This window comes from Myotis davidii, unplaced genomic scaffold (assembly GCF_000327345.1).
Source record: "Myotis davidii unplaced genomic scaffold, ASM32734v1 scaffold167, whole genome shotgun sequence".
In the NCBI taxonomy this organism is placed as follows: Eukaryota; Metazoa; Chordata; class Mammalia; order Chiroptera; family Vespertilionidae; genus Myotis; species Myotis davidii.
In genome coordinates this window covers 4,603,971-4,617,837 of record NW_006300048.1, presented here as the reverse complement: position 1 = coordinate 4,617,837, position 13,867 = coordinate 4,603,971, and the positions used below count along the sequence as shown (strand labels likewise).

Here is a 13,867-nt window from a genome sequence, read left to right as displayed (position 1 = left end):
GTTTGGGTTGTTTTTATTGTAGTTTATTTCTAATATTATGCCATCGTGGTCTGCGAAGATGCTTGGTATGATTTCAATCTTCTTGAATTTGTGGATACTTTGCTTGTGACCCAATATGTGGTCTATTTTTGAATATGTCCCATGAGCACTTGAGAAGAACGTATATTCCCTGGCTTTGGGGTGAAGCGTTCTGAAGATGTCTATTAAGTCCATCTGATCAAGTGAGTCATTTAGGATTGCTGTATCTTTGCTGATTGTTTGTCTATAGGACTTATCCGGTGCTGTCAGTGGTGTATTAAAGTCCCCTACTATGATTGTATTGTTGTCGATCTCTCCTTTGATATCTTCCAGGAGTTTTTTTTATAAATTTGGGTGCTCCTCAAGGATGAGTTTGTCTTAATTTTGCTTATAGAAGTCTAGAAATATTTTATTCAGGAAGAGACCTTTGAGGTAGGCAAGAGATTAGTAGAAACCTGGGAGGTAAAGGGAGACAAGTGTCTATGTCCAAGAAATGCTGATTTTATTGTGGGCGACATTGAGTGGGAAGTGGGAGTATATAAGAAGGTATTAGTAGTAGTTAGGGGTCATGTAATTAAGGGTTGCGGGTACCATATTGAGGAGCATAGACTTTATTGAGCCAACATGGGTCTTAAACAGGTGACTGATTGAGTTTTATGTTTTTGGAAGAAAACTATTTGGGCAGATGGAGGTTGAGCCAGATTAGGGAAACTGCAGGACAATGCATTTTAGAAAGCTCTTGGAGTAGTTCAAGTGAGAGGTGATATAATTTTGTCTACCTTGATGCTGTGAAAGACTTTGAACTTTATGCTTCCAGTGGAGCACAGATTGTCCCCTCGGTTGCCACATTGGTATTTATATTCATTTAGTTAGGGCAGTGGTCAGCAAACTCATTCGTCAACAGAGCCAAATATGAACAGTACAATGATTGAAATTTTTTTGAGAGCCAAATGTTTTAAACTTAAACTATATAGGTAGGTACATTGTTATTAACTTAATTAGGGTACTCCTAAGCTGGCCTTTGCTAAAAACATCCTCAATCTGATTGAGGTACATTCGCTGAGGTCGACCCCTTCCAACTCTCTCATCCACACACATCTTGTATACTTGTTTCGTCTATTTCCTTTCGTTCATCCTCTCTATATGTTCAAACCATCTCAACATACCTTTCTCAATCCTCGACACTACATCTTCTTTCACTCCACAACGTTCCCTAAAATTAACTTAATAAACTTAAAGTTTTAAGTCAACTTCGCACTGTATGTGTGCGCCTGCGCGTGGTATTTTGTGGAAGAGCCACACTCAAGGGGCCAAAGAGCCACACGTGGCTTGCGAGCCGCGGTTTGCCGACCACTGCGTTAGGGAGATTAGGGTTAGCTGGGAGAGGGGAAATATTTGGTTATCTTTTAAAATCTAGAGTGTGGAAGAGGAGGAATTCCAGAGGCATCATTCTGGAGAATACATCTTATATTGGCAAAGTCCTTTATAGTTTATGAACTAACTATTTATGTACATATCTAACTCAATTTTTAATTTGAATCTTATTAAAACCCCATAAGACAGACACAGTAGATGGTAATACATACATGTAATGGAATATAACAATTGATGTTCAATAAAGATTTAGTACTTTGTTTAGTGTGTTTTTACTGTTAAGTAAGAAACCCTGAATCCACACTAAGGTCTTCTGATTTTCAAGGTTAGTAGAGAGCAGATAGTGACTTAGACTCAATCTCAAAAGAATGAAAGAAAGAATAAGTGAAATGTGCTGAAAAGTAGGTTTCCATGTGGTTACTTTGCAGTGAAATGTATTATGAAAGGTTTTGTTTTAAGAATGTCATTAAATTAAAAAAAATGTACTTATTTGAAGATAGTAAAGGATCAAAGATACGGAGACAAATACTGCATGGATCACCTTACTCCCACCTCTACCTCTGAGCTCACTGTTCAGGAAACAGATATAGAAATATATCTTTGTAATATGGCATAAGGACTAGTTTAGTTGAGATAAAATAGTACCTTATATTTGTATAAGTTATTTTTTATTACAGCTTGTAGAGTATGTTAATGTTTTTGTTCCTATATATCCCCTTTCGTTTTATCATCTACTCCCCAACATGTACTCATTGCTCCAGCTATCAACCTTATTTTATTCTTTTAAGAATTAACATCTTGCCCGGCCAGCGTGGCTCAGTGGTTGAGCATCGATCTATGAACCAGGAGGTCATGATTCGATTCTCGGTCAGGGCACATGCCTGGGTTGCGGGCTTGTTCCCTAATGTGGGGTGTGCAGGAGACAGCCAATCAATAATTCTCTCTTATCATTGATGTTTCTATCTCTCTCTTCCTTTCCCTTCTTCTCTGAAATCAATAAAAATATTTAAAAAGAAAAAAAAGGAATTAACATTTTTACTTTCAAAACTTTAGTCAATCATCATCCCTCCTAAATATCTCCCCACATTCTTACATCTGGAGCCGTTGTACCACTTATAACATTGCCTATCAATTAATTACAGATATTGTCTCTGCCCTATTGTAAGGATTTTGAGTCTTGAGAAGGTATTCTTTTTGACTTTTAGTCTGTGGCATGCATACTACAACGTGAGGCTATAGTGACTCTCCAGGGTTTGCAAGTGGTAGGCTCTTAATAAAAGTTTATTCAATGAATTGAATTATTTAATTATAGCATTGCTACATTCCTTTGGGGTTAATATCATAGTCCCTATGTTAGAGATGAGGAAAGAAGTCTGGTGTGGAGTTACTTATTCAAAGTCTCACATTTGGTAAACATCAGAGGCTGGATGCCAAATGTATCCCCTGTGTTCCACCTGAGATAGTAAACTGTAGATAATACCCAGTTAACTGGAGATGACAGGGAGGACTTCCGAGCCAGATTATGCCGGTTCAGTCTACCATGTGAGTACTTTTGAACTTATATAAGAGGTATTGGAGAAAGTAACAATATCTTGGTATCATTGCAAGTTGCAGCAGTTAGATTTGTGTGTGGGATTTTTTCACTTGAAATTTAGACATTTCCAGGCCTCTAATTTAAGGCTTACTACTGCCATAATAGTTTGAGCTTAATAATCAAAAGTTAGTTATCAAACAGACGATTAATGTGGTTGGGAAACATTTCCAGTAAAAGGATCAGTGCGGTGATTTTGAAGAAACTATGTAGGCCCACTTATTACTCTTCATAGGTCGCTTACTGAGAAGGTCATTCCCTTTTCCTTAACATAGGCTTCGTTTTCTTGAGGAAGTTAGCCAAGGAAAGGAAAAGCTGGCTGGGAAACTTTTTCTTGTTTGCCTTTGCCATAACAATTTAATAGTGTGTCTAAAAGCTGTCTCATGTAGAGATGCAGGTAAAATACTGTGGACAGTTTCATCTGTTTGGATGAGGAATTTATTGCCAGATACTGTACCAGGTTGGTGACACATCTGGGTCAAGCCTTTGCCACTAATTCTGATTTTCCTGACTTCCAGTGTTGCTCAGCTAAGGCTTTCACATATTTCTTACTGTGAGAGCAGATATCTGTTTGTGATATTTTATTTCTCTAGTCAGCTTGGTATGGGATTCTTCTGTTACTCAGCTGATCTTTTTTATAGGTAATCCATGTAAGGATTTTCAGGAGTTTTTTGTTTAATATAAAGTAGTGAGGATTCTGTGAACATCTTTGTAGCACAGCTCCCCAGGAAGTTGGCAAAACTATTAAACAGTCTTAGGCAGTTAATACTAATTCATTGTTTTAATGGTTCAATTGAAAGATAGGGATAAAAGATAATGCATTATGAAAGACCTAAATAGTAATAAAAATATTGACATATTAAATATACTTTTAGGTTTTAAAATGATATGTTGTGACTGCCATTCAATCAACAGTGCTACTAGAAAGCTGTCAATTTGTCTCTTTTCTAAACATTTAAAAAATTTTTAAAGGCACATTGATTTCTGATAGGGATACATTGAATGTGCAGTGACCGTGACAACTTGGGTCATACTTTTTTTTAAGGTAAACCACAACTAATTCATAAAGTGCTGTGGACCCTTTAATACCTACCCAAAGTGGGCAGGCTGTCAATTTGAAAGATTCCATCTAAAACATATTCCTTCACTTGGCCCTTGAAAAACTCTACCGCAGTACCCTTCTTAGAATTTAGTTTATTTACTGAGAAAAAGGAATGGCTGAGTCAACTCAGAGGAGATAAATCTGTGGTAGGTGTTACAGGCTGATTTTTAAACCACACACCATCTCCCTCTTTTAGTTTATTTTACTTGCTAATATGTAAATTTTATTAATGAAGTCAGGAGGGCTCATTCAGAGATATTTTTGACTTTTTAATAAAGAAAAATTTCTTTTGTTAGGGATGACAAATTAGTTTTGTTACGGAATAACTGAGTTCATAGCTTTTACAGGGAGATTAAGTTTTAAAATTTAATCTTTATTAAGACATGAGAATCGTAACTTTAAAATGTTAATTTGTATTTTTTTTTCTTTTTACAAATTTGTTTGTACTGATTTTTGGGTAGAGAGGAAGGGAGAGGGATAGAAAGATAGAAACATTGGTGAAAGAGAAACAGTATTGATTGGCTGCCTCCTGTATGCCCCATACTGGGGATTGAGCCACAACACCAGCATGTGCCCTGACCAGAAATTGAACAGGTGATCTCTTGGTTCCTGGGTTGATGGTCAATAACTGAGCCACACTGACCGGGCTGTTAATTTTATTTTTAAAGGTTAATTTATAGTGTTAAATCGTAATATCCAGTGTTACCTTCCATTAGATTAACTGTTATTTCAAACAACTAGTTAGGGGTGGGCAAACTTTTTGACTCGAGGGCCACAATGGGTTCTTAAACTGGACCGGAGGGCTGGAACAAAAGCATGGATGGAGTGTTTGTGTGAACTAATATAAATTCAAAGTAAACATCATTACATTAAAGGGTACGGTCTTTTTATTTTTTTAGTTTTATTCATTTCAAACGGGCCGGATCTGGCCCGCGGGCCGTAGTTTGCCCACAGCTGAGTTAGAACATCAACATAAGCTGCCTTTACTGGAGGGGATCAGCACATACAACATCCAGGTTCTATCCAAGGTCTGGACCAGGCACCAGAGTTACTAGTTTTCACATGGCTTGATTAAAAAAGAGGTGGCTCCTATGCACTGAAATTTTCTCTTTGAAAATGGGCACATTTCCCAGCATAAACATGATACTTCTATACTAATCAGGATGGAGTCTTATCCTGCAATGGGACTTACATTTTGGTCTTTTTACCACATCATTGCTGTTTTCTACATGGTCAAAAATAGATATAGAGTAAACCAACCCCAAAAGTCAATTATAGGGTTTTATAGTGATGTACTGTGAAAAATTTGGTCGTGTTTTTCATTATACAGAATGTTCTTTCCAAAGACATAAACAGAAAAAGCACATATGTTTGATTTTAAAAATAACTCTGCTTAGCTCTTTAAAATGCTGGAGTCATTTTGGATAATTTTAAATGATCAGTATTATAATTACATGATAAACCCTATACCTAAAGGCAGGCTTGGTTTGTAATTATTTGTCTAATTGCTCCCCACATTAAAAAAATTTTTATTCCTTAATTTTTGTTATTGAATTTATTGGGGGTGATATTAGTTAATAAAATTATACAGATTTCAGGTATACAATTCTATAATGTATTGTGTGTTTACCACCCTAAGTCAAGCCTCACCATTAATTTTTTTTTTAAATTAGGGTTCAGCATAGATACTTTAAAAGTATTTCTAATGCACACTTAAATGATCTGGTAAACTTATCTTCTAATCTCTCCACAAGAAGCAAATACTAATATGTATTATATCACTTTTGGAGCATACATGGTAATTTATAAGTAAGATATTTTAAAAGTATGGGAAATTAAAACCATTCATTATGAATGAGTACAGTGCTTAAAATATGGTTTGTGAAATCTAATTGTATTTTGCGAGTACAATTGCAAAAATAATGTAAAATAGCACTTAAAATTATTATTATTTTAAAATATATTTTTATTGATTTCAGAGAGTAAGGGAGAGGGAGAGAGAGGTAGAAACATCAATGATGACAGAGAATCATTGATTGGCTGCCTCCTGCATGCTCCCTACTGGAGATGGAGCCTGCAACCCGGCATGTGTCCTTGACCAGAATTGAACCCCAGGACCCTTCAGTCCACAGGCCAACTCTCTATCCACTGAGCCAAACCAGCTAGGGTGTACCTAAAATTATTTTCAATTAAATTTTACATTTTTCAGAAAAGCTTAGCTAAGCCTCACAAAGCTTTAAAGTGAATGAAAAATTTTATTATAATGATATTTTATTGGAAGAGGTATTTTGAAATCTTATAATTAAAAATGCTATATTTCAATGAGTATTTGCCATTTTTCAGTTTTAAACTGCAGTTAATTTATATTTTGGCTATTTGAAAATGGGCAAGTAAATGTTCCTTATTTAATGTTTTTGCTCCTATAGTCAAGGCTTAATTTCTCAGAGGTAGACTTTAGCCTATATCAAGTCTTATTTTCTTTGCTTTATTGAAATGGTTGCTTTCTTTGTTGCTAAGTCACTGATTGACTGACTGACTGACTATTATTATTATCCATTTACTCATATTTACACAACTAACACTATTACTAAATGATAACTTTTTATATTTGACCATTTCTCTCATTTCTAGGATGGTATAACCAAGAAAATCAAGTTTTGTTTTCATATACACCTGAGGCAGACATTTATTATGCAACTGATTAAGAGCCATTCTTATCTCCTTTCTTTCTGGAAGAGCTCTGATTTTGTATAGAAATCCTGAATAATATAAGCAAATTATGATGACCCTGTTTTTATCAGTAATTGGTTTAGGAAGAGTCATGTGACCCAAACTTAGTCAGTGAGATAGAGAAGTCTGAATGGCTTCTGGGAAGATTTTCTAACTGATAAAACAAATTACCTGGTAAAGGCTTGTCCTCTTCCACTGGGTGAAATGCAAGTACTACCTCCTGCAGCGTTCATTACAATGTAAGATTCTGGGCTATTAAGTCAGGCTGCCTGTGTTAGACTCCCAGCTTTTCCCTTACCAGCTTTGTGGCCGTAGGCAGTTTATTTAATTTCTCTGTACCTCAGTTTTTCTCATAAAAATGGAGTTAATATACACAAGGAGCATTAGTTACTAGAGAAAAATCATTAGTAATTAGGGAAATGCAGATCAAAACGACAATGAGATACCACTTTATACCCATTAGGATGGTTAGAATCAAATCCCACTACTGGTGGGAATGTAAAATGGTTCAGCTGCTTTGGAAACTATGGTAGTTCTTAAAATGATTAAACAGAGTTAGTCATGTAACTGGACAGTCAATGGGTCCGTGCTGCCTGTCACTACTTGAGCCAATTAAGCAGGAACAGGGTTGAATCATACAGTATGGGAGAGCAGCAGGTCATCTTCCATAAGAATCTTCTCTGCAACCCCCCTCCCCCCCAACTCCCCCATAAACCAGCTGCTTATATATAGTAGGACAAAGATTACGTGGGCAAGTAGGGATTACAGGCATGGGGAAGTAGTTCCTGAATGAGAATGGTTCCAAGGTTGACTCCCAGGTCCTGGGGGCACACAACTCCCAGCCAGGTCAGAATGTCCTTTCTCTAACCAATACAAGGCAATCTTGGTTAACAGAGCATGATTAATATTTCCCATAACCATAGCTAGTCCCCAATATTCCATTTTTGCCCTGACATTGTGGCCCAGCAGTTCCAAACCTAGGTATGAACCCAAAAGGACTGAAAGTATAAATCAACACAGAAACTAGTATACAAATGTTTATAGCAGGATTATTCTTAATAGCCAAAAGGTGGAAACAACTTGAATGTTCATTTATGGATGAATAGGTAAACTAAATATAATATATCAATACAATAGGATATTATTTGGCCACCAAAAGGAATGAAGTACTTGCATATGCCACAACATGGATGAACCTTGAAAACATTATGGTAAGTGAAAGAAGTTAGTCACAAATGACCAAACAGTATGTTATTCCACTCATATGAACATCTGGAAAAGGGACATTTATAGAGACAGAAAATAAATTAGTGGTTGCTTAGAGTTATAAGGGATGGGGAATGATAGCTTAAGGTTACTAGGTTTCTTTTTCAGGTGATAAAATGTTCTAAATTGACTAATGATGGTTGCACATGTCTGTGACTATACTATAAACCATTGAATTGTATACTTTAAATGAGTGAATTATACAGTATGTGAGTTATCTATATATATAAAACCCTAATATGCAAATAGACTGAATGGCACAATAAATGAACAAACAACCAGTTGCTATGCGTGCGCTGACCACCAGATGGCGTTTACGGAACATAGTGGGCATCAGCCACATCTGGATGGTGGAGCAGGTGAGTGGGGACGCCAGACAAGGTGGGATGCCAGCTGCTGTCATCTGGGTGAGCCTCTGGTGGTTCTGAAAATTCTTTGCTCTCACATGCCGCAGTCCCAACGGTGCTCACACCTGCTGCCGACACTTGCCCCGCTTGCACATACTGCTGGCGCCGGAGCCATCGTTCGCACCTGCTGCTGGTGCCCATCACTGGCCCCAGTAGTTGCGTGGGAGCATCAGCGGCAGGAGCAGGGCTGCCGGTTGGGAGGGGCCAGGCAGGGGCACGGAGGATGGACCGAGACCCGCCCCTGTGCCCACCACAGGCTCATGGCCCACAGTTCCTTTCAAGGTGCATGAATTCATGCACTGGGCCCCTGGTATTTAATAAAATTGTTAAAAATAATAGTATCTATCTTGTAGGCTGTAAGAATTAAATAAGTTAATGAGTGTTAAGTTCTTAGAATAGTCTTGGCTCAGCAAACATTTAAATAATGATAAGTATGCTAAAAATTAATTGTAGCCCCAAGAAGAGCTGATCAGGTAAATAGACAATATGTAGAATAAGCAAGGTCTAGAGTTGGAAAGGACTCAGTCTGCCTTGCTTTGGGACTACCTATAGGATGAAATCAGCTGTGTGATTCAGGACTTAGTTTCTTGTAGCTGTGAAAGCATCTCACTTTTGGCTTTTTATATAATAACTAGTGCCCCAATGCACTGATTCGTGCACATTGAAAGGAAATTAATTAGAAGGTGGCTGGCGGGGTGGGACTGGGCAAGATGGGCCAGACACGCCCTGGAGCCAACCTCCCACAGTCCCTCCCCAGCCTGCTGCACCTGGGGTGGCACTGCGGCTTGAAGGTCATCTGCGGAGTGAGTGGGGTCCCTCTGTGAGGTGGGGTCCCTCACCTGGCCTGTGGAGATTGGGCTGAAACCAGCTCTCTGACACCCCCCGCCCCCAAGGGGTTCTGGATTGTGAAAGGGTGGTTCTGGGGTTACACACCTCGGAATCAGGCTCTGGGTGCATCACCCGAGAACCACAGCTGCCAAGTCACCGCAGCTCGGCAGCTCCTGCATTGCACATCTGCCCCCTGGTGATCATTGCATGTCATAGCTACCGGTCAGCTGGTCGAATGGTTGGATAGTCACTTAGGCTTTTATATATATAGATATCTATATGCTTATTTTTATTTTATTTTATTTTTTAATCCTTGCCCGAGGATATGCTTATTAATTTTAGAGAGAGGGGAAAGGGGGAATGGAGGGAAGAAGAGAGGGAGAAAAGAGGGAGGAAGAGAGGAAGGGGAAGAGAGAGAGAAACATTGATGTGAGAGAGAACATCGATTGGTTGCCTTCCATATGGGCCCGACTGCAGACAGAACCCACAACCTGGGTATGTGTCCTGACTGGGAATCGAACCCATAACCTTTTGGAATAGGGGACAATGCTCCAGCCAACTGAGCCACATTGGCCAGAGTGTATGTTTATTTTTAGCTTGTATGTCATTGCTGGATTAAAACTTCTTTGAGGGCACGGGCTATGTTTTAAATTTCAGTGTCCTTTATTAAGCTGAACCAATAAGCAAATTGAGCAGGACAGCATAGAGACAACTGGCAAATACCCTTTTTCCTTGAATCTGTATTGTTTCATTATTTTGGTAGAAGTATTATGGACTCCATAGCATCAGAAACATATTCAAGCAAAAGTATAAAATTCGATTTTAAAATTGTGTATAACTTAGTTTTGGACTAGAACATCAACTATAGAATTAAATCATGCACTTCCTCTCCCTATTAACTGTAATCTTGGGCAAATTATTTATCCTTTCTCAGAATACTTCCCTGTCTATAAAATGGAATTAATGCCTATTGTTGATGAGGATTAAAGGATATGTCTGTAATATGATATGTGGTACATAGTTGAGAATCATTAAATATTTACATGTTGTCATCCAGTCTCTTTAAAATTTGAGATGAAGAGCTAAATTTGTACATGCCCCTTCTTCTATATTCAAGTCAACTGGGTTGTTTACTCATTTTCATTCTCTTCCTCCCTATATATAATGTTGTTTTGAATTTAAATGTAATTTATGAAGTAGAGTATTTGGGATAGTAGTATGAATTAGGATCTTTTCTAGATAATCTTTATTATCTTGGGGTCCTGTTCTTTTATACTTAAGAACAGTTAATATCTAAAACTTTGGAGGCCATATAATCTAGTGGAAGGAACAAAATTTTTTATCAGGGTAATTCATTCACTTCACTTGGCTTTTGTCAATGGTAAAATGAAGCGAGAATTGACTTCATTATATCAATATGTGAGTTATGTGAAAGTACTTTGATTTTCTTAAAGAAAAATATCAGGTAGTGATATATATATATATAATTTTTTTATTGATTTTAGAGAGAGAGGAAGGAAGACAGAGAGAGAAATACCAATCAGCTGCCTCTTACATGCCCCCTACTGGGGGTCAAGTCTGCAAGCGTGGCACATGCCCTGACCAGGAGTTGAATCAGCCACCTTTTGGTGCATAGGGTGATGCTGAACAAACTGAGCCATACTGGCCAAGGCAGTAGTGATATTTTAATGAGGCATATCCTTTTCTGTTTAAAAAGTTAATCTTTCCTATCACATCTATCTTTTCATTTTAATTTTTCTATTTTAGTTTACTCGTTATTAAGAGGAATTTTAGGACTTGAAAATTCTGTCGCTAGCTTGTTCTTACTAAAACTGACAGGCATAAATTTCTTTTAGTGAACTGTACACGGGGATTACTCACAGCGAATTTTTAACTCTGCTTTCTGTTGGCATTGAGCACTTTTCTTGGTAACTTTCCTTCAGAGTCATTTAGAATGCTCTTAAAGAAAAGCATTTCCTCATTGGTTATAGAAAAGCATAACTTAGATGTTAACTATTTTTGAAAGAATTCTAAAGTCAAGCACAATGAATGGATTACACATACATACATTTCAGACCATTTGTGTATGAATTGCATACCATTTGACAACAGATTTTTGGGTTTTGAGTCATTTTCTCTTAAAATTCGGAAGCCTTTCTACTACCATTTTCTAGCTACCATTGTTGCTGTTGACAAGTTCCATTCCATTCTGATCTATGACCCTTTATATATGACCATCTCTCCCCCCCTGTTCCACACACACAGTTTTGACATTTTTTGCACCTATTATCTGTGTGTTCTGATATTTTATGATTTGGGTTTATGCTGTGTACTTTGGTTTTCAGTTCTTGGAAATATTTTTGAATTATTTCTTTGATAATTCTTACTTTCTCTCTCCATCTTTCTCTGTCTCTCTTCCTCTCCATTCTTTCCCTGTGTCTCTTCCTCTGTTTGTCTTTTCCTCCCTCCCTCCCTCCTTCTCTCTTGCTTAATTTGCTGTTATTCAGCTTTTAGCTGGTTGGACCTATTGAAATGGTTCTTCAAATTTGTTACCTTTCCATCCCGTTTTTCATCCTTTATGGTTTTAGTTTCATTTCTAGTAGATTATTCTTAGTTTCATCTTTTAAACTTTTCATTTAATTTTTTTATTTTTCTAGTCATAATTTTAATTTCCAAAGCTGTTTTTGTTGTTGTTATTCTCTGGATGTTTCTTTTACTTATTTATTTATTTATTTTTTAAAAAATCCTCCCTGTGTCTTTTGTGGATATAATTTCTCATCCTCACAGAATATTTATGACTCTATGAAGCTTTCTCTTACTCCCCTTTCTTTGCTTCATTTGGTTTCCTTTTTATTTTCTTTGTTTTGTTTTCCATCTTTTATATTATAGGCTTTTCTTATTATCTGATGATTTAAAAAAATTAAGATTGAGGCACCAAAATGTATATTAGGAAGGTTTTTATTTTATGATGATCAGATGTTATTCTGGCCATTTTTATGGGAGCATCACAAAAATTTTAGATTGAAAATTTCTCTAAAGAGGAACCTTTTAGTCTTCTGCCCAGGGTTTTTAAACCTGGCTGTGAGTATTTTGTTAGCTGAGCAGGAGGAGGAGTCTGGGATGAGTGTGTCTGTGTGTTTCTTGTAATTTAGTTTGTAGACTTTTTATTAATCTTTCTCTTTTCAGAAGGATGCATCTGACATTCCCCACAATCTCCCACCTGCCCCCCCGCCACACTTGGTATTCAGAAGCACAGAATTTCTCTGAAGTAGTTTCCCTAAAAATGAAATCATTCTTTGGCAAGAATGGTGTATGAATAGTGGCATGACTTGAATAAGGTTGGAAAGGGATCTGGAGTTCTAATTGCTCCCTGTAGAAACTACAGCGTATTCTGGTTCATTGCCTTCAGTTTCCAAACTTTGTATGTTCTGTCACACTAAACGCTTTGATTTTTATTGACATCCTTAGGATAGCTTAGGACTAGACTTTGTCTCCTTTCTAGCTTCCAAAGTAGTACTAACATTCTTGTCAGCTGTTATCTCCTTTCCTTTTTCTTTTGTCCATTTCGTTTTGCTTTAGCATTTTTACCAAAGTAAAAGACTGGCATTTTTACCACTTTAGGTTTCAAGATAGACCACAGATAAATGTCATATTAAAGTAGACATTCCATTGACTTTTTAGCGTAGAACATGTAATGTTTGCATATAGTTTTCTCTACATGATAGAGAAAAATGAAATACGGAGAAACTAAAAGCAAATGAAAAGAAAATAATAAGCAAAGATAAATATCTCTAAAGAATGAGTTAGTAAAATTGCAGAATGAGGAAATAATATTTGAATGTTAGTCCAACAAACCAGTTATTTAAATATTCCTACAACTGGGGAAGAATACTATTGTTTGATTCTCATTTCTTATTGCTGTAAGGATATTGTACAGTTTCTAAGTGGTGAATGCCTAAGAGTGGAATTGTCAGATCAAATAGTTTTATTAGAAACTGACAAATTGTTTTACAGAATAGATGTCCTGTACTTTACATTCCTGTTAGCAATGTATTAGAATTCTAGTTCTTGTGCATCCTCATTGGTATGTGGCATGCTAGGTGTGTTTTTTAAATTTTACCATTCTAATGGGTGTGTAGTATCTCATTGTGATTTTATTTTGCATTTCCCTAATGATTAATAATGTTGAGCATCTTTTCAGATGCTCATTTGTCATCATAAATGTTATATTCAGATGTTTTCCCATTTTTTTTTCCTGGCTTATTTTTTTCTTATTTTTGAGTTTTAGTGTTTAATTATATGTATGTTCTGGATACTAGTCCTTGGGCAATCTTGTGTCTGATGTGTGTGATTTGAAAATATTTCCTTTGAGTCTATAGCAGCCGTGGGCAAACTATGGCCCACGGGCCGGGTCCGCCCGTTTGAAATGAATAAAACTAAAGAAAAAAAAGACCGTACCCTTTTATGTAATGATGTTTACTTTGAATTTATATTAGTTCACACAAACACTCCATCCATGCTTTTGTTCCGGCCCTCTGGTCCAGTTTAAGA

General features: G+C 36.9%; 1 protein-coding gene and 1 long non-coding RNA gene across 3 annotated transcripts in view; both read left to right on the top strand.

The window, feature by feature from the left end:
- Window positions 1–8,029, top strand: part of LOC107185076 — a 36,006-nt gene extending 27,977 nt beyond the window's left edge. The window contains exon 3 of the long non-coding RNA XR_001515996.1: window positions 7,953–8,029. This is a non-coding gene — a long non-coding RNA (uncharacterized LOC107185076). The remainder of the gene's footprint in view (window positions 1–7,952) is intronic.
- The window catches only part of SUPT3H (SPT3 homolog, SAGA and STAGA complex component), a 445,191-nt gene that overhangs the window by 79,771 nt on the left and 351,553 nt on the right, over window positions 1–13,867 (top strand). The window lies entirely within an intron of this gene.